The sequence below is a fragment of the Dermacentor variabilis genome, chromosome 7 (genome assembly GCF_050947875.1).
Source record: "Dermacentor variabilis isolate Ectoservices chromosome 7, ASM5094787v1, whole genome shotgun sequence".
NCBI lineage: Eukaryota > Metazoa > Arthropoda > Arachnida > Ixodida > Ixodidae > Dermacentor > Dermacentor variabilis.
Window position 1 is genome coordinate 86,589,271 of NC_134574.1, and position 18,353 is coordinate 86,607,623.

The 18,353-nt window shown below is 42.9% G+C and overlaps 1 protein-coding gene across 6 annotated transcripts in view; it reads left to right on the forward strand.

The window, feature by feature from the left end:
- The window catches only part of LOC142587600 (uncharacterized), a 31,511-nt gene extending 21,565 nt beyond the window's left edge, over positions 1–9,946 (forward strand). For all 6 annotated transcript variants that reach the window (XM_075698734.1, XM_075698731.1, XM_075698735.1 and 3 more), the window contains 3 exons: positions 181–248; positions 332–506; positions 7,600–9,946. The gene's annotated coding sequence lies outside the window, so the exon portion shown is untranslated. The remainder of the gene's footprint in view (positions 1–180; positions 249–331; positions 507–7,599) is intronic.
- Positions 9,947–18,353: the final 8,407 nt, after the last annotated feature.

Here is an 18,353-nt window from a genome sequence, read left to right on the forward strand (position 1 = left end):
CTGTAGTGCATTATGGTTCATGACATACAAAATGATGTCCAGTGGTGTTGATTATCAATTTGCTGCTCGAGTATCTTGTGAGATACCACTCATAAAGCTTTTACTACAAGGTTTAATGTACGAGGTGTGTTTTAGCATGTGACAGCGCTTCCTTTCTTGTTTGTTTTACCTTTTTTCTAGGTTCAACAAAGCCTTGATGAAACTATTACCTCATTATATTGAGGTCCAGCTGTGCGGAGTCCTATTTGGTGAGTCATCCTACTTCTACTACCAATGATCACTTTTGGAAGTCATGCTAAATGTGATGTTTGTTTTCTTTTGAATGGTCCAGCATTCGCCGCATATGACAGCTTCGCAAATGAGGTGCGATTGTCAGAATCAAGTGGCTACTGGATGACATCTAGCAGATATCACCACAGCTTACAAGTTTATGGTGTTGATCCCTTCTCTTGCTCACTACCTACATTCAAGAGCTGCACCTGATCCCTCTGTGTAATGCTGTCAAGGTAAGTTCTGGCAAAGTGGGTAACATTATCACACTGCTTGGCAGTGTTGAATATGTTGAAGGGACATATATGTAAAGTAATAAGTCAGTCTAGGCTGGTTCGTGGACTTTGCATGCCATTAAAAAGCTTTTTTATTTATTAATGCTCTTCCTCAGTTTGTAAGTACCATTATCACTTGACTAGCTTGTAAGTAGTTGTACTGTAATGCCAGAATGAACCCTGAACACAAAGAGAAAGCTTATTGATAAGAAAGGTCTGTTCAAAGGTCAGCATTCAAAGATCCACAAGTGTAAAGCAGTCCGCCTCTCTGCTTGCTGTTTATATTTGACTCCAACTGGCTACTCTATGCACTTGAAAAGGGAAGAGGAAAAGAAAGAGGGGCGTAATGAAATAAGTAGATGACAAGTCTGGTTGTGGCATAAGAAGGTAAGAGATGCACTCTAGCTCCAAAGTGAGTACCAAAGCTAGTTGTAGCCATTCATAACCTTGCAACAGTCTTCGACAGACACAGCAACTGAGGTGGCATAATTTTTCCCTTAATTTTGGCAAGGCTTTAACCAATCAGGTGTCCTATTTGAAATTTCTACTGATGTGATCTGCTGCTGTATTTCCCTTGATATATCTCACAAAGTCCCTCTAACATATTCTCTATTTACACACAAATCTTCCATTTCTTATTTTCAGCTATGTCTATTCCTTTATGAAAGAGAACACATGACCACATGGTCTGTGTTCTGCAAAGGCTGCTTAGAGCGCCAGCAAGTGGCAGCAAGGGGAAGCATACCCACTTGCGACGTCATCTATTGATAGCCAGAATAACCAGACACAGATAATAGGCAAGCGCCTGCTGGACTCCCTCCTATGCCATATAGATGCACAAGGGGTGGGCCTACATCCCAGCATCTGCTGCAAAAATGCATAATTTGCAAACATTGTGACACGTAATCATTATAATAGTGCAAATGCAGATGACTGGTAGCCTTATAAGCAATAGTGAACAAGTGAAACAAAAAGAAATTTATCAAAGAATTCGGGACAAGCTCCGCCACTGGAAAAGCTGGCGCCGCCGTCGGCGTGACATGGTATGAGGGATCACATGGACACAGTGGCTGCAGCGCCGAAGGGAGCTGAAAATGAAAGTTTAAGTCCCACCTGCAAGGCAGTTTTGATTAAGTGGAGGAGGTTTTCCCGCGTCGGGTGTCGGAATAACAACACTTGAAAGCACTTTAATAGGTAATAGCTGCCTTTTAAGGCGTCCAACTCGGTAGGCTACTGCTCGGTGCCGCAGTGCCGGATGTATGCAACAGAGCTCGGTGTCAGCCTTCACACGTACCCGAAGGACAAGATGCGTGAAGCATGGATCCTGAAACTTAGAACCTGGAAACAGCCATCGGCTACAACTTATGTGTGCAGCAAGCACTTTTGCGAGGTAGATTTCTGGTCCAGCATCAGGGCTGCGATGTTCGGTAAATAGCCGGAAGCGCACTGAGACACTCACCTACGCATGCCGCCAGCCTGATGTCATGAAGCTTTGGTCTATGAACTTGTTGATGCTATATACTTGCAAGTTCACTGGAATGAAAAGAGAACGGTAAGAAGCACATTATAAATAAATGCATGGCATATGCTCATGTTTGTGTTAGCACCAAAGAATGAATGTACTTGATTAAGAAAAAGAAGCAGCGGAAAATTGCTTGCTGAGAACACCGACAAACATACAGTGCGGCACAACATGAGAAATAATGACAGTGAAACGTACAAGAATTTAGAAGAAAAGAAAAAAGAAGAATTGAAGCGTCCACGATGGCTCATCACAAAATTATTTTTGAGCAGCTTTTATAGCATCCATGCAACAATGGTTGCTTGTGTACTTTCAAAACTCATATGCTGCGGCCTAAAGCTCACAGCACGATGCGAAAATGTGCTCACAGCGAAAGGGAAACAGTGCATGGACATGCATGCAGACGCGCAGTTAGTACGTCGCTGCGAACCCGTGCGATCGCTGCATTATTCTGTCGCACTCCATTTGGGTATACAGAGAGCCCACTAGAAGAACATAATTCACATAGCTTTCTCTCGACGATTGCCTACCTTTGACGCAAGAAGCCGGTTCGGGCGACTCCATCGTGGTGACCATGCGCAGTTGATATGCACTGTGTTTTTGACAAAAAGATAGCATCTGTAAACCATTCTGTGCTTTTTGTTTGCCCAAGATTATTTTAAAGCAAACCTTTCTTTTCCTTTTCCTTTGACTTTCCCACTGATGCTGCTGTGGCTGCTGTGGCTGTTGCTGTCCGACACACTGCGTCGGGAGGTGGTTCAGAGCATGTATATACATGGAAGGAGCATGGCAGAGAAGAAAAGAGACATGAAGAACTCGTTTGGACCGCACCATGTCAAATGTGCACAATGCCCTCTGGAGCTCTGGGTCATCGCCATATTAGCCTCTTGACAGCTGTAATTATCATTGACCCCCCCGCAAGCGCTTACCTTACTGTCAATGTCCAAGTCTAGAGAGAAGCTAGATAGAATGGAAGAAAGGAGGGGGGAGAGGAGGCAGAAAATGGGTGGAACCAACGCAGTTGCGAAACGAGTGAATAACAGCCTTGCCACTCTTCACTCAATTTACATACAAATACGAAGGGTGGGGAGGATAGAAAAAAGGCGACATGAGAAGGCAAGGAAACGCTGAGTAAACTTAAGTTCAAAGTACAGTACGGTGTGTTTCTGCTATTTCTGAGAAATAAAACCATGCAAATAACTTACACAAGGCGGGCTCAAGCGCCTCAAGCAAACACCTCTCCTTTGTGTTTTGTGTACTACGCAGACAAACAGCAGTAGTGCTAGCAAAGTAATGTTTAACATCAACTCACCACTCTTATGTTGGACAAAACATTGAAGAAATGCCGTTAACATCACTGCCAATTATTGTCAATCAAAGCAAACGGCACAGGAAGCTTCGCTTATATTGATTCCCACAGTGCTTGGGATCTGCATAATTTTTGACGGTAAGAACTTGCCTCGTTTCTAGAGTACTTACAGAAATGTGCAGGCAGGTTCCCATGCAGTATTTTTATTGAGCACCGCCAGCCAAACCTATGAGCAGCGTGCCGCATTATCCCTTATACCATGCAAGCGAGGCATTTCCGACAGATGGCAACTCCGTAAGTCCTCGTCCCCAGTACCCATAGGGATACATAGGGCTCCATAGGAAATGGAAGGGGGAGCCTATAGTAAGTGTAGGCCAAGTGAAATTTGGAGCTGGGCCAATTTAAAATTTGGGAGTTGACCAACTTGAAGTTTGGAGTAGGGTCAGCTTAACTGGGGGAGGGGGGGAGGGGGGGAGTGGGCAACTTGAAATTTGTGGATGGGCGAAGTCAAACTTGGACTTGGACAACTCCAGTTCCCCACTCTCCACTTCCCCGCATAGCGTAACTAAACCTCACCTTATTTGGAGTAGTTTAGGAGAGAGCAATCGGCACCCAGGTCAAACTTTGGCTCAGGTAAATAAACCTAATTAATTCTTTCGTGGTTTATTAGGATTATTTTTATACGGACATTTCTGTTTTGATTTGATATCTGTAATAAAAGGTATGATGGAGATATTTGTAGAATTAATTAATCATTAAGATTACCTAATTAGGTCAATCTCAGGTACTCTTAATTATTCTTACTAAGGCTCCATTTATTTAACCTCAGTTACTCTGCTTTAGTCTAATAATGTAATATAAATGATTAAAATTAACCTAGCTATTCTTATTGCCCTCAATTAATCTTCATTATGCTTAACAGGTTTTACCATAATTAATATTATTAGTCATTATTAACCTTAATTACTCTTACCTCTTCAGTACTCAATATATGTAGTCATCATAAACCTCTGTAGTCTTGCATAATCATCAGCAGGCTCGTAGCCAGGATTTTTTTTTAGAAGAGTGGGCTAAGGTTTCATTATTTCCTGTTCTAAGTTTCCCATGCTTAGTGCATAATGCAACTATTACCCTTGGTCTGCCTAAAGGCGTGTACCATCCTGTACATGTCCGGGGTGGGCGTTCAAAGGATATGCGCCTTTGTTCGTAGGCAACGTGCCAGGCATAAAAGCGAGAAGAGCGCCAGCCAGAAAAATTTTGGGGGAGGGTGAAAGAATCTGAAGCCCGGTAGCCCCCCTGGGGGCTACCGGGCTTGCATTGCATTGTCATATATACCTCCATAAGAGCTCGTATAACTATGCATGCAGTGCATCGTGTCAGGCATTACAGACAGACGGATGGACAGACATAGGATGCTTACGCAATAATATACTCTGGAAGCACCTAATAACTCCTGGATGTATGTTGGCACTTGCACGTTTCCAGCGCACTTGCGTACCCAGCGCAGTTTGCTAACAGCAGATGTTGCGCTGCAGGCCCCGCTCTTTGCGCAACAGTCAGGAAAAGGTAGCTTGCCTATTGGCCGTGCCTGGTTATTCTGGCTGCCAATAGATGGCGCCAGAAGTGGACGTGCTTCTCCTTGCTGCCACTTGCTGGTGCTCTAAGCAACCTCTGCAGAGTACAGGCCATGCGCTCGCGCATTCCCTTTTATAAAGGACCACCATGTGCACTGCAAATGTCTGTTTTTTGATGGGCATTCTTGTGTGCATTGTTTTGGGTATTCTCACATTTGTTATCACATCAGTGTTTGTTTACTGCTTTGCTTGTCATTGTTTGTTTCATTATATTCAAGTTACTGTAGTGGGCATTTCACATTGGGGCAGAAGACTACCTTATTATGCCTCCATCACTTCTAATGTGACTTCTCCCTGCGCTTTGTCTTCATTCTCCCTCACTCGTGCCACATGACATCTTTCCCATCTAGCCTGAAACAGTAATCACTTCTATTTCCACTTCTGCATGAAGTTTAGGCCTACAGTAATCAATAATTAAACGAATAAATAATACCTAAGGGTCCATAAAGAAATAACAGTGCTACACACACTGACCAACAAGGAAGCCAAAATATTTGTAGTTATTTCTGCATGGTGATAAATTGAAATTCAGCAAAATAATATGCTCTTTCGCATTTTTTTCTCTTTGACTTTTTTAATGTTTATGTGTTTTCTATTAGTGATGCATTTGCCAATTAGATATTGCTGCATTTATTTATACATTGCATTAATTTAATTACTGTCACATTGTATCATATAAATTGCAAATTTTATTATGTAGCTGTTACTGGCTGAGATAAGTTAATCATTTAGGTATTCAAAAGGGAGATGTGCTTTATTGATCAGATGTTCATTACACATATACAGGACGTCATAGTGTGTTTTCAAACAAGTGGTGGTCACATGATAATCCAATAATTTGTTACTGCACTGTGTAGTATCATATGAAGCCAACAAACACTGACACCAAGGACAACATACGAGAAATTACTTGTGCTTAATAAATGAAATAAACAAATGATGAATTAATGGAAATGAAAGTGGATGAAAAAACAACTTGCCGTAGGTGGGGAACGAACCCACAACGTTCGCATTTCGCGTGTGATGCTCTACCAATTGAGCTACCACGGCGCCATTTCCCCATCCACTTTCTTGGGTATGTATGTTTCCTAGTAGAACCCTGGGAGTGTTAGCCAGCGCCACCACTCGCAGACCTTGGCGGCGGATGTAGGACGTCCTTTCTGCCGCAGGCGTCACGAGAATGTGATCTTTTTGGGTGAAGGCAACCGGTCAATAAACCCACACATGCTATCTGAAGGCATCAATGTTGCCGGATTTGAGATCCTCATTATGTAATAAACGATAAGAAAGGGGGTAAACCGAGGGGCCCGATTTTTATTAGTCATATTATATGAAGTCAACAAACACTGACACCAAGGACAGACAACATAGTGGAAATTACTTGTGCTTAATAAATGAAATAAACAAACGATGAGTTAATGGAAATGAAAGTGGATGAAAAACAACTTGCCATAGGTGGGGAACGAACCCACAACGTTCGCATTTCGCGTGTGATGCTCTACCAATTGAGCTACCACGGCGCCATTTCCCCATCCACTTTCTTGGGTATGTATGTTTCCTAGTAGAACCCTGGGAGTGTTAGCCAGCGCCACCACTCGCAGACCTTGGCGGCGGATGTAGGACGTCCTTTCTGCCGCAGGCGTCATGAGAATGTGATCTTTTTGGGTGAAGGCAACCGGTCAATAAACCCACACATGCTATCTGAAGGCATCAATGTTGCCGGATTTGAGATCCTCATTATGTAATAAACGATAAGAAAGGGGGTAAACCGAGGGGCCCGATTTTTATTAGTCATATTATATGAAGTCAACAAACACTGACACCAAGGACAGACAACATAGTGGAAATTACTTGTGCTTAATAAATGAAATAAACAAACGATGAGTTAATGGAAATGAAAGTGGATGAAAAACAACTTGCCATAGGTGGGGAACAAACCCACAACCTTCGCATTTCGTTAGTGGTGGCGCTGGCCAACACTCCCAGGGTTCTACTAGGAAACAAATACCCAAGAAAGTGGATGGAAAAACGGCTCCGTGGTAGCTCAATTGGTAGAGCACCGCACGCGAAATGCGAAGGTTGTGGGTTTGTTCCCCACATGCGGCAAGTTGTTTTTCATCCACTTTCATTTCTATTAATTCATCGTTTGTTTATTTCATTCATTAAGCGCAAGTAATTTCCCTTATGTTATACTTGGTGTCGGTGTATGTTGGCTTCATATGATATGACTAATAAAAATCGAGCCCCTCAGTTTACCCCCTTTCTTTTCATTTTGAACTGTGTAGATGTTGTAACAATGGGCCCATCAAAATAACAGTAGGCTCATCACGAGATGCTATTACATCATGAGTGTAGACTCATGGCGTAATAGCTACCCAGTACAGTGTGTGGACACTGTGAAAACGTTAATGCATGATAATGCCGATATCCTGCAGTAGCAAACATAAAACATCATAACCAAGGAACATGGGATTGTCGTAGCTCAGACAAGATGTTCGTATAAGTTCATAGTTCATGCAGATTGTTGTAGCTTAGGAAACATGTTTCTAAAAATTAATATTTATGTATTTTACTCTTTTGTTTGTGCAGGTTATAGGACCTCCTTTTGGCACAGTTGAACGACCTTTGAATTCTTGTAAAGTGTGCTGTCTTGCAGACTCTTACCATGGTCGGCATCCCTTTCAAGTTGTTGTGATTCGTAAGTAATGTGTCTTGAGATTATAGTGCCGGTGGAAAGATTGCAACTCACAATGATAGGCACAAGCGTAAGTTTATTCATTAGCCCTCTCAGTGTCAATGATGTAGCTGAACATTCTTGCGTTTCTGTCTCGCCATGTCACTGATGTCAAATAGAAATGTGAGGACCATACCAAAAGAGCATTGGCCATTATCCATATCATTTTCTCCCTTTTGCCTAACCAAAAATAAACCGTTCTGTTAATTTTATAGTATCCGACAAAAACACCCCATGCTGGAGGTGCGTTAGCTCCGAAGAAACCTGACATTGAAAAGTTAAATAAGGAATTAAGTTTTTAAATCAGCACTGAAACTCACGCAGAAATGACAGTGAGGGGGTAGGTGACACTCGGTGGTGAGACATGTCGGTAAGCCCCTGAAGACTGTGTCGATTTCGGCATATATGTACAGGCCTCAGTTTGGTTTCAAATGCTATGTCTATATAAAGTCACAAAAATATTTATTTCCTAATATTGCAAATTGTCTCTATCTGTGTATTTGTAATCTGCAAATAGTCTTATAGAGGCGTTGCACTTCCTGTGTGCAAGAAAACGGAGCCATTAATTGACAGAGCACCATCACCTTGCGAGCTTCCCGGAAGTACAAAACCAGCTACTGTACTGCACCGCCTGTACCGCAACGGCATGCAGCTGTCTGCACGCCAACCGAGAGCGAGTTTTTGGATGACTTCACTGGCTGTGCAACAGGCACCGCCGCTCACCTCAGGCAACTCGGTGTCGACGGCACCCGCCTATCTCGCATTCGCAAGTGGCAAATCAAAAAGAACCACTGACGGTCACAAAACACATGCGTATGAGATCACTCAACTTTCTCCACTTCAGAATTTTATTGAGTAAGGGAACATGCGCTCATGTCCGCAGCGTTATAGGTAACAAGCTCTCTCGGCCGTCTTGCAGTGTGCGGCCAGACGCTGACTTTAAATTGAACATGTCATGTATTAGCAGCTTGTGTTGATGCTAAATTGGTTGAGTGGTCTTCGCTTGTCACAAAATATCCGCTTTAGACTTCACCTTATTCCAGCTGCAGTTATCTTTTACAAGAAACGAGTTATGTTATAACTGAGGTTTGCCTTGTCACAGGTGGTAATGCACACTGGCAGTCCGACCGGTGAGGGGCTGGCCGTGCCTCTGCACTGACATCACACTTTCATGGTTGTCCACTTATCCATTGGTCAGACACATAGGTAGCGACGGTTGCCTCTGAGATGCCTCTGAGTAACAGGAACCGATGTCAAGGCTGCCATGTTTTAGTTTGGCGCTGGCAGGAAATTTTGCAACATATAAAATCGTCCATGACATCTCTAGAGTAATAAAAAGTCGTTGCAGCTGTCTGTAGTCCGCAGTCTCAGCGTTTGATACAATAGCTATTCCACTGCCTAATCTGCATATGTTTCGAATTGCTAAGTTTCTGTCGCCCTTGATGCCCTCCATCAAGATGATGCAGGAAAGAGGCAGGCACACCGATGCACACAGGTGTGCATTTACAGGAGAGAGAGAGAGAGAAAGAAAATGACATCCAAGCAGCAGCCACCACCCATCTTCTCTCAAGACACCTTCAGTGTTCTCTTCCTCACAACAATATTACAGCGTAAGCTGTTATGGGCTCATTCCAACAGCCATTTCGGGTGGCGATAGTGTCCGCCGCAGCTGCCGGTGTCCGGTGTTCATAGCAGCTATCACCGGGAATCAGAAAAAAAAAAAGGCTGGTTCCCACCGGGATCGAACCGGGGCCCGCGGCGTGGGAATCAGCTGCTCTACCACTGAGCCGCGCCAGTGCTTGCTAGCATGCAGTGGAAAAATGTCCTATAAACACATTCTACCACGTGAGGAGACATGCGATGCGACATGTGTGCCGCCTAGCATCGATACATGCACGTTTTACATTGCAGTTGCATACTATTACACCATGTAGAACGCCATGTAGCACATACACAGGTAGCGGTACAGAGCAGTTAAAGAAGGTTTGAGAAAGAAAAGGAAGATTATAGAGATGCATAAATCTTAGGAAATGGCATTAAATCATCATCATCATTACCACCGTATCATGCCATTTCACATGCACGTCGCATAGCTTCAATGCATACAGACTTTGCATTGGAGTTCTGTTATATTCCCTCAGAGAGGTATTCTGTAGTAGTCCACCTAGTGGACTGGCCATTTTGGCTGCTGCTGATTGGCTGGGGCCGCTCGTCTCTTCCTCACTCATACAGCTGCATCCAATCAGCAGCGGCCAAAATAGACAGTTCACTTGGACTCTTACAGAGTACCCCCCAGGCGTCCCGACATATAGCAGTTGCAGATAGCAGTTGCATGCTTCATTTAGCTGGACCTGGTAAACTAAGGCAGGCTATGTGACTATTTGTTACCACCCCGTTTCGAAAGGGATGCCAACAAACCATTATTATCATCATCGACAACAACAGCAACATACCGTGCCATGTGTCAAAGCATGTGGCATGTGCGCCACATAGTCTGGATACCTGTGTTTACTCTTTGGTACATGCTATCGTGCCTCCTGGCTAGGTACTAAACATAGAGCTACATGCGCAGCTGCAACCAAGCAGCGTCAGGCTCAGCAAACTGCTTTGCAGAGAGCAGCGCAAGACACAGTTCACCGTCAACGCCGGGCAGACCGTTCAGATCGTTCTCATGAAAATGACACGAAGAGACTTCACCGCAGTGCATGCAGCCGAAAGTGAAGCTTCTATGAAGCCGCTCCTCTGGCTTATGCTGCGACTGCACTGCGCAAACCTGTGACTTTCATTTATCATTGTCGCCGTCTGTACACATTAAGTAGAACGATCTTCACATATAAAAAAATTATGTTTAAGAAATTTTTAGACATTTCCTGGATGAACTGTTGCAGGTATAGATACTTCAGATAGTAGGCTGTCCATCACTCCAAGAAAAGGGGAATGCTTGAAAATCGGTTGTCGGTCCCTTTAAGGCTCATATCTCAGGTTTTGTATTCAACTGAAAATTGGTTGCTTGTGGGCCCACAAGTAGTGTTTTCGTATAAGTAGGGATGGGATGTAATAAAGATGTCAGTTGAGAGTAGCACTTTGTTCTGTCTCCTTTCTTGGGTCGTGCTGCTTGTGGCAAAATTTATTTTGAACAGTACGTTCTGATTTGTCTCTACTTCTTCGTGCATTGCATATTTATGCACGTCTTTACTAAACTTTTAAATTTCTTTGACAAATTTGGAAGAGTTGAATTACCTGCATATTTCTTTCAATATATTTTCGACTGGAGTGGCGCTCTCGTGGTGCAGCCACCTTACCCTTCTGATATTATGTAAAGCTTCATGGCTTAAGTTCTGTCATTGTTACTATACAAAAGGTCTGTTACTAATCCGTTGTAGCAAGATGCTTTGCTCACCGCGTGACTGTGGATCAACAGAACCACTCACGAAAGACAGTGAACACCTAGGTGTTCTTAGCTATATAATTGGCAAACTGTGCTGGTGTCCACTTGTAGTGACACGCTTGTGTTTGTGAGCAAACATACTGTATGGCTAATTAGCCATTTTGGACGTCTTGCCATCATGTAAAGGCAAGTGTTTTGCAGGAAGCTACAGTGTGTCCAAGCACTCTTCTTTCTCAACCTTCACACCGCAGAAAGTGCAATCTGCATAGGGGGATGATCCTATGGAAATACTGTATACTCCTGTTAATACGAACATGGTTAATCCTATAACTACCAACGCCTAGCAATACTCATCCTCGCTGTTCGTACCACCATGTCCAAATACAATCTGTACTCGTTCAGACCAGAGCTGTTTCTGTTTTGCTTGCCAGAGACGAACTGCACTCATCAACTCTGTTCTCTGCATGCATTTGACTTTTGCTACACCAACACATTCTTTGATGCTTTCAATTCTTTTCACTATCGTCTGTTCAGAGAATTACAGTTAAGTCTCACGAGTGCTGAGGGAACGTCGCTTTTTTTTAGCAGGTATCTTTCATTAATATTTTAGCTGAATATAAGAGGTAAACCACATATATTTTCTGATCCAGATGTAATGTAGAAGAATTGGCTGGATGAAAAAAGTTGGGAAGTTTTGTACACTTTAATCACCAAATAACTTGGTATTTTGATGGTTAGGCCAAATTTTCGGATATGAGAAACACTATGCGACTAATTGGATGGTTTCCCATATGCCCACTGAAAAAAAGTCGCTTGGCATAAACCGCTATCTTGGTTAAGCTGAACTTCTGTGGCGGCCACTAGTCATGTTTACATGGATGCGGTAGAAGCATATCATACTAATTTCTCATATCGCATATACTCATATGCCACCATTTACATGAATATGATGGTAATGGTGGTAGCAACTTTATTGTAACAAGAAGGGGAGGAGGGGGCTAGGCCGCATGAATGCCAATGTTTCTATCCAGCAAACTAACGCCACCTAGTGTTATATGTGAAAGTTAGGCTCTTCCGATAAGCTGACTTTTGCCCTCGCTTTTGTAAAATGCACTGAAAGTACTTGCAGGGTGTCGGCTACATTCCATCAAGTTCTCCTTCATTTGTCCGCACGGACAAATTTACATGACATATATATTGCAGAAACGTACCGTGTTGTTTCAGGATATCCATGTTCAGTGGCAGCAAAGTGCGGCTATCTCGGCTTCCATTTCCTCAGAGTGAACTTCGCTACTTTAATGTCGCAAATAAAGTAATTCACAGATGTTAGCGTCATTTAATGTTGACACAGAAGACGCTGTTTCAACGCACGTAATGTACTTGCATGTGAAAACAAATCCCGTGCAGCGTTCTTTGTAAGCCACCATTTCGTTTTGTTGTCGTGCAGTACGGCAGTGGCCACCGCTGGTTAATTGGCCAGTTGTCATCCCGCAGTAAATGCTTTCCGATAATTCCTGGTGTGACGCGCTTCTGTTTACATGCACATTCACCATTTCAAGCTGTCCCCTGCTTGGCGCATTTTATATGATACAGCTTCCTAGCGAATTACTTCGTTTACACGAGATGCGATCTGCTTGAAAGTTGATGCAATAAGTTTCTGTTGCATTCATGTAAATGCAACTGATGACATCTGTTTGCAATTATCCTTAGCAAAAAGCTTGTATTGGAAACCTTCAAGGAGGCAACCTTGCTAGCTACATAAGAAGGAAATGGTGCAGCCGTGAATAACTGTTGCAGCATCGACAGTAATGTATGTGTGAAACAGCAGGATTGATATCAAGAACTGTGACTGAGGTGGTCCTTGAGGTGTGTCTGCAGGATGGTAATTATTGTGAGGGCCCTGCCCAGCAGTTTTCACAAATGGTGCAGCTGATAATGCCTTGAATCATTTGGTGCATTTTTTTAACAACAAAGGCATTGAAGATATTGAGCAAGCTAAGTGAAATGTCACCATTTGTGATGGCAAGCAGGTTGGCATAGTGCAGCAAGAAATAACCCTCACTAGCTTGAGAGTGCACAAAGCAGTGGTTTGCATCAGGCAAATTCAATAAATGTCTCTTGGCATCTACCTTTCTATATATTAAAGCTGTTTAATTTATAGATTTGTGTTGTAGATATTTGGGCTCATTAGGGATGAAATAAATTTTGAGTTGTGTTATATTAGTACGTCTGTTTAGACAAACTTTTGATAAACTGAGCACATTTTCACAGTTCTTTGAGTCTGTTTTAATGGGAGTCTATTCTATTTTGGACCAGCTTGGTGTGAGGCGAAGATTGGTTGTATTGATAGGAACAATGTTGTCAGCATCTTCATCAAAGTGCCTGTGAAGTCTTGATAGTGGCAAGCAGCATTTAAGTTCTCCGGAGGCCTTTGTTGGTTGTTTTTCCAAGTTAGTGGCACATTGAATTTGCCAAGCAAGCAAGAGCGGACAATTTGACAGAAGCCTTATTAAAGTCCAGTAGGAGGCGTACAGTTCTGAAAATATTTTGGTGCCCTTCTTGTTGGACAGCTTGCATATACAGCAGTGAAATAAAATATTTTATATTGTTGTTTTCTATGAAAAATGTATTACCTACATTTCTACGCTGTTCATTGCTGTTTCCTTTCTCTTTTTTTTGGGGGGGTGGGGGTAATGTGAAGCAGGTACTGCTGCAGTCAAAGGGATGAAGAAGGGTAAAATTTTGTTTATTGATGGTGCCATAATGCTCCACTTTCCATCTCATGATGCTCACTGTTGCCTACATGTCTGAGTTTGTGTGCAAGCAGTTGTGCGTACATTTTTTTCTTTTCTATCCTTTTATCTTTTGTGATACATTAAACCTGCAATAACATCACAAGCCTTTCTCTGAGCTAACCTCACCAGTTATCATTAAAACATTCCTCATCAGGGCATACATATTTTTACGTACTGGTTTATGTATATGATTTCTTTGTGATACATTCCTGGAATATGGAAGTTGTTTGCATGATGGACAGTCTATGCGGTGAAAATGGTACAACTAGGCAGTGAGTGTTCAAGAGGCTGTTGAGGATATTGCTATTGGTCTGGTGTTATGCAGCCCCAAATTTCTGAGCAGTATTAGTTGTAAGGACCCAAAATGCAAAATATTTTATATTTTTATATTTTTGTTCACTACTGTGTATAACACACAGCTGCACTAATTCCTGCAGCCATTTAATTTTGAGCTTTCCATGGGAGCAATGGGACAGGACAGCGTAACAACTTGTTTATCTATTAGGACAGTAGACATTCCCATTTTCCTCTGCCTGTGGTCCTGGCAGAGCCTGCTGGTGTTGATATTCGATTTGAACTGTTGTCTCGTGAAGTTTGTTACAGTGTTACTAGACTGGGTTCAGTTGTCGAGCTCCCCACTCTGCCCATGCAATGCAGGTGGCTCAATTTTCTTCCTTGTCATCAGGTGGCAAGCACATCACACCAAACTCCCAACTGCGTTGTGTCATCCTCTTAGGGCAGTTGTGCATTTGTGTCTGGGGAGGCGGCAGCATTATTTAGACGTTTATCTCCAGAGGCATGAATGCATTTGCCTTATTTTAACAGTAAGCTGGACATATTTTCTGTCTGTAAATAGAAGATGTATAAACCAAACTTTCGCCAAGCACTGATTTGCCACAAGTTGAGCTCCAGTGAAGTTCGAACTTAAACCCCAGTTGAAAATAGCGCTCTGTCGCACACTTTTGCAAAACAGCGCACTTTTCTTTCAGCATTGCATATTGCTAATAAGTAATAGAAGTTTGCGCACTAGATGTTAGGAACAATCATTCACACTAGTTTATCGCGTGCTTGCCTAGCGCATTATGGGATTTTAAAATTTGAAAGAGAAATTGCTCAGAGTAGCGTATAACATACTGAGCAGGAACAATTGGACTCGAATGATTTGTACATGTCACAGCACTCTAGTAATTGTGGGAGGTTGTCAATGCCCTGCTTTTCTTATGAAATCATACTCTCTAAATGCTTGTTCATAAGGCTGGTTCAACCCTCACTTGGTTATCATTTACCCTCTGCAAGTAGTTGATAGTTTCACATTTCAGAAGTGCCAAGCCAGCTAGGGGTAGCATACAAATGAGTCGCTAATGGAACAGCACTTTAGAGATTGGCTAGTAGTCAAACCATCTGTTTAATAGAAAAGAAAAGCTCATATGTTTGCAAATTTGCTATACAAAATTGGCAACAGGGTCACCTCATTTTGTTCCACAAAAGGCGCAGTTTTTGCACATCTTAGCTGCTACACCATACCCCTACACTAAATTAATATGGTTTCTTGCTGCCTTCACATTACCACATTAGAGTTGGGGTGCTAGTGAAAGAACTTTGTTTAGAAGTAGGCATCAGAGGGGTCACTTCAGCCAAACTGGATGAGACAATTATATGATAGTTCTTCAATGATATCCCAAAGCAAGTCTCCAGACACACTGTTGTTCCTTGTCTTATTCTCAATAACACATTCAGTGGTACTATAAGGCATACTAGAAAGGGGTCTCTGCTAAATTTTTAAGGTAACTAATGAAAATTAACCTGTTTCAGTAAGAGTGGCTACTGGTGTAATGTGATAAGTCGATACAAAGGTTTTAAAGCAGTTCCCACAACTGGTGAACTTGTGTGCTTTTGTGGCAATGTATCCAGTGAGATACAATTGTAACTGTGCCGGAGCATGTCCTCAGTTATTTGCTCCTGCAGCTCATTCTGATAATGTTCCCTAGTGGTTCTAGACAGGCTTCTTTTGTTAAGAATGTAAAGAGATGGCATTTGCACCAGTACCTCACAGGCCAGGTGGTGGTTCCATACAACACAGCCCAGTTTGAAAAACTGAATCTAGCCTAGTAATATAGGTTGGTTGTGACTTGAACGGGGAGGTATAATGCTTTCTTGTGTGTTGAGCATACTACTAGTATACTCATGAGCACATATGCTTATCGCAAGTCGTGATTGTGACATTGTGCCTCTTAAAGGCACAGCATGATTTAGAGGGCAAACTTCTTTGTGTCAACCTGTGCCTGGAGAACAACAAAGGATTTGGTGTCATGGAAAGTTAGAAGCCTGATTGATGACTCTCAGCTTGAATGCTGCTGTTTGCACCTGACCTTTATTTATGTGATAACATTCCCTGCCCTTACGATTGGGCAGAATATTTGTGACAGCTGTTAAAAAAGTTATATCATCATAAAAGAGCAATCAGGTCCTACAAGTGCACATTCGAAATAACTGAAGCATGGTGGAATCACCTGTCTGTGGTGGCAGCAGACAGCAACGGACATCTATGGATATTGCTATGTATTCCACTCTTCAGCCTGTCTAGTTTGATGTGTGCGCACTTGCATTCCTACAGCAAGTGTCTGTCTTCAACATGTTACCAAACAGAATGCGCAGCTCAACTAGGTGCACGCTACGTAAATTCAAGATGAATAAATCCTGTTTAAGCTCACCAGATATTTAATGTTTGTGTTTGCTGAAGGCTTGTGGAACCCTGCACCTCTTTCACACATACATGGGTCCCTTCACCTTTACCAGGTCTGAAGAAGCAGCTGTGTTGGTGAGCTTTGTACATAGGTGCATACACTTATTTAATGCATGTACACAGTGACGTTCACATGTGCTTTCTTCGTGGACTAGTGTTACACACACAAGTGCAAGAAGAAGTTCGAGCCTTTCACAGAAGTTCACAAAAGTATCAGTTCTAGATATGGTATTTGCATTGGTCAAGTAAATATTTTCTCAAAATGGTATTAAACATCCGGGGCTATTCCAGAGGTTGAAGACATGCCTTCATAATAGTGTTGTGTGTGTAAGCAAATAGTCGGGCGTCTCAGTACATGCTGGCGCACGAAAGGTTTGGGGCATCTGAAGGTATAAATATTGTTACGGGGTTAAAAACAGTCAGACGTATATTTACAGGGTACTTACAATAATTGTAGCAGCTGACAAGATGGTAGACAGCACGCGAAGTCCAGAGCGGCGTCTTCTTCCGACCAAGCTGAAAACATCTTCGTCAGCATGTCACAATATTGTAGTGGAGTGCTCGGAAAAGGTTGCCTTCCTCTTCTGCCACCCTCTCCTTCTGTGGTGTCCGCACGGGGCGGGCTCTTGCACCGCTCCATATCTACTGGCTAAAAGTCCTATTCTCTTTGTAGAGAAAAGACGGGGAATGCGGGAGATGGAAATTCAAGACGATGGAGCAAAACGCGAACAAGGTGAATGCAGGAGCCAACATTTTGACAAGTGGACTTGTCTTCTTCAAGGCGACATGTGCTTTCTCGCCACAGTATATATAGGTGGGGTTCTTCTAAAGGGGAGGGGGTGTGAGGTGGGAGGACGCGGAAAGGAGGGAAAATGTGTTAGCTTGTCGAATTGAAAGTAAAGGAACGCTGTGTACAAGGTCAAAGCCAGGACCCCCCCCACCTCAGTCTGTCAACACACGCGCGTTAGCCGGCGTGTCAAGGGCGTCAGTCACCCGTGTGGACATCCCTTGAAGGGACACTGCAGGGAAACTTTACGATTCGAACACAGTTAAACCTCGATATAACGAACACACTTCCCTAACAACAATCGGAGCCATCTAACGCCGCCACCATGAAACTTGCGCTTGGCGTACGAAATGCATGACGTGCTGGTATGGTGCGTGCGAATGCTGTGAAATGCGTCATGCGGCAACCAGGCTGATTTCACGCTTCTTTTTTGGAATTACTGTACACAATTTATTTGAATGACTGTAAAATGGCATACCTTGGCGCTCTGGCTTCATAAAGGGAGCCAGAGCGCCAAGGTACGCCATCTTGTGCTACAAAATTTCACAGGAAAGTCGCTCCCATACGCGTATGAGACGCGCTTGCGCGACAATGCCAGCAGTGTTTTTTTTTCGCTTTCCTTTTATTTTTATTATTTTGTGGGAATGAATCGATCGCTGAGATCATGATAACGAGCCTGAATTTTACGCTGGCATACTTAATTATTTAATGATTACTGAAAATGCATCGTGCGACAAACACATATATTGCCACAACGTGGCAACGTTGGTGAGCCTTTCCAATTTCTGTGCTGTCAAATATATAATGCTAAGGTACGATTAGCTATAATTTTTATTAGGCTTGCATGTGATCACGGCCCATGACAGCTGAAAGATGTGAATGCGCGCATTTGAAAG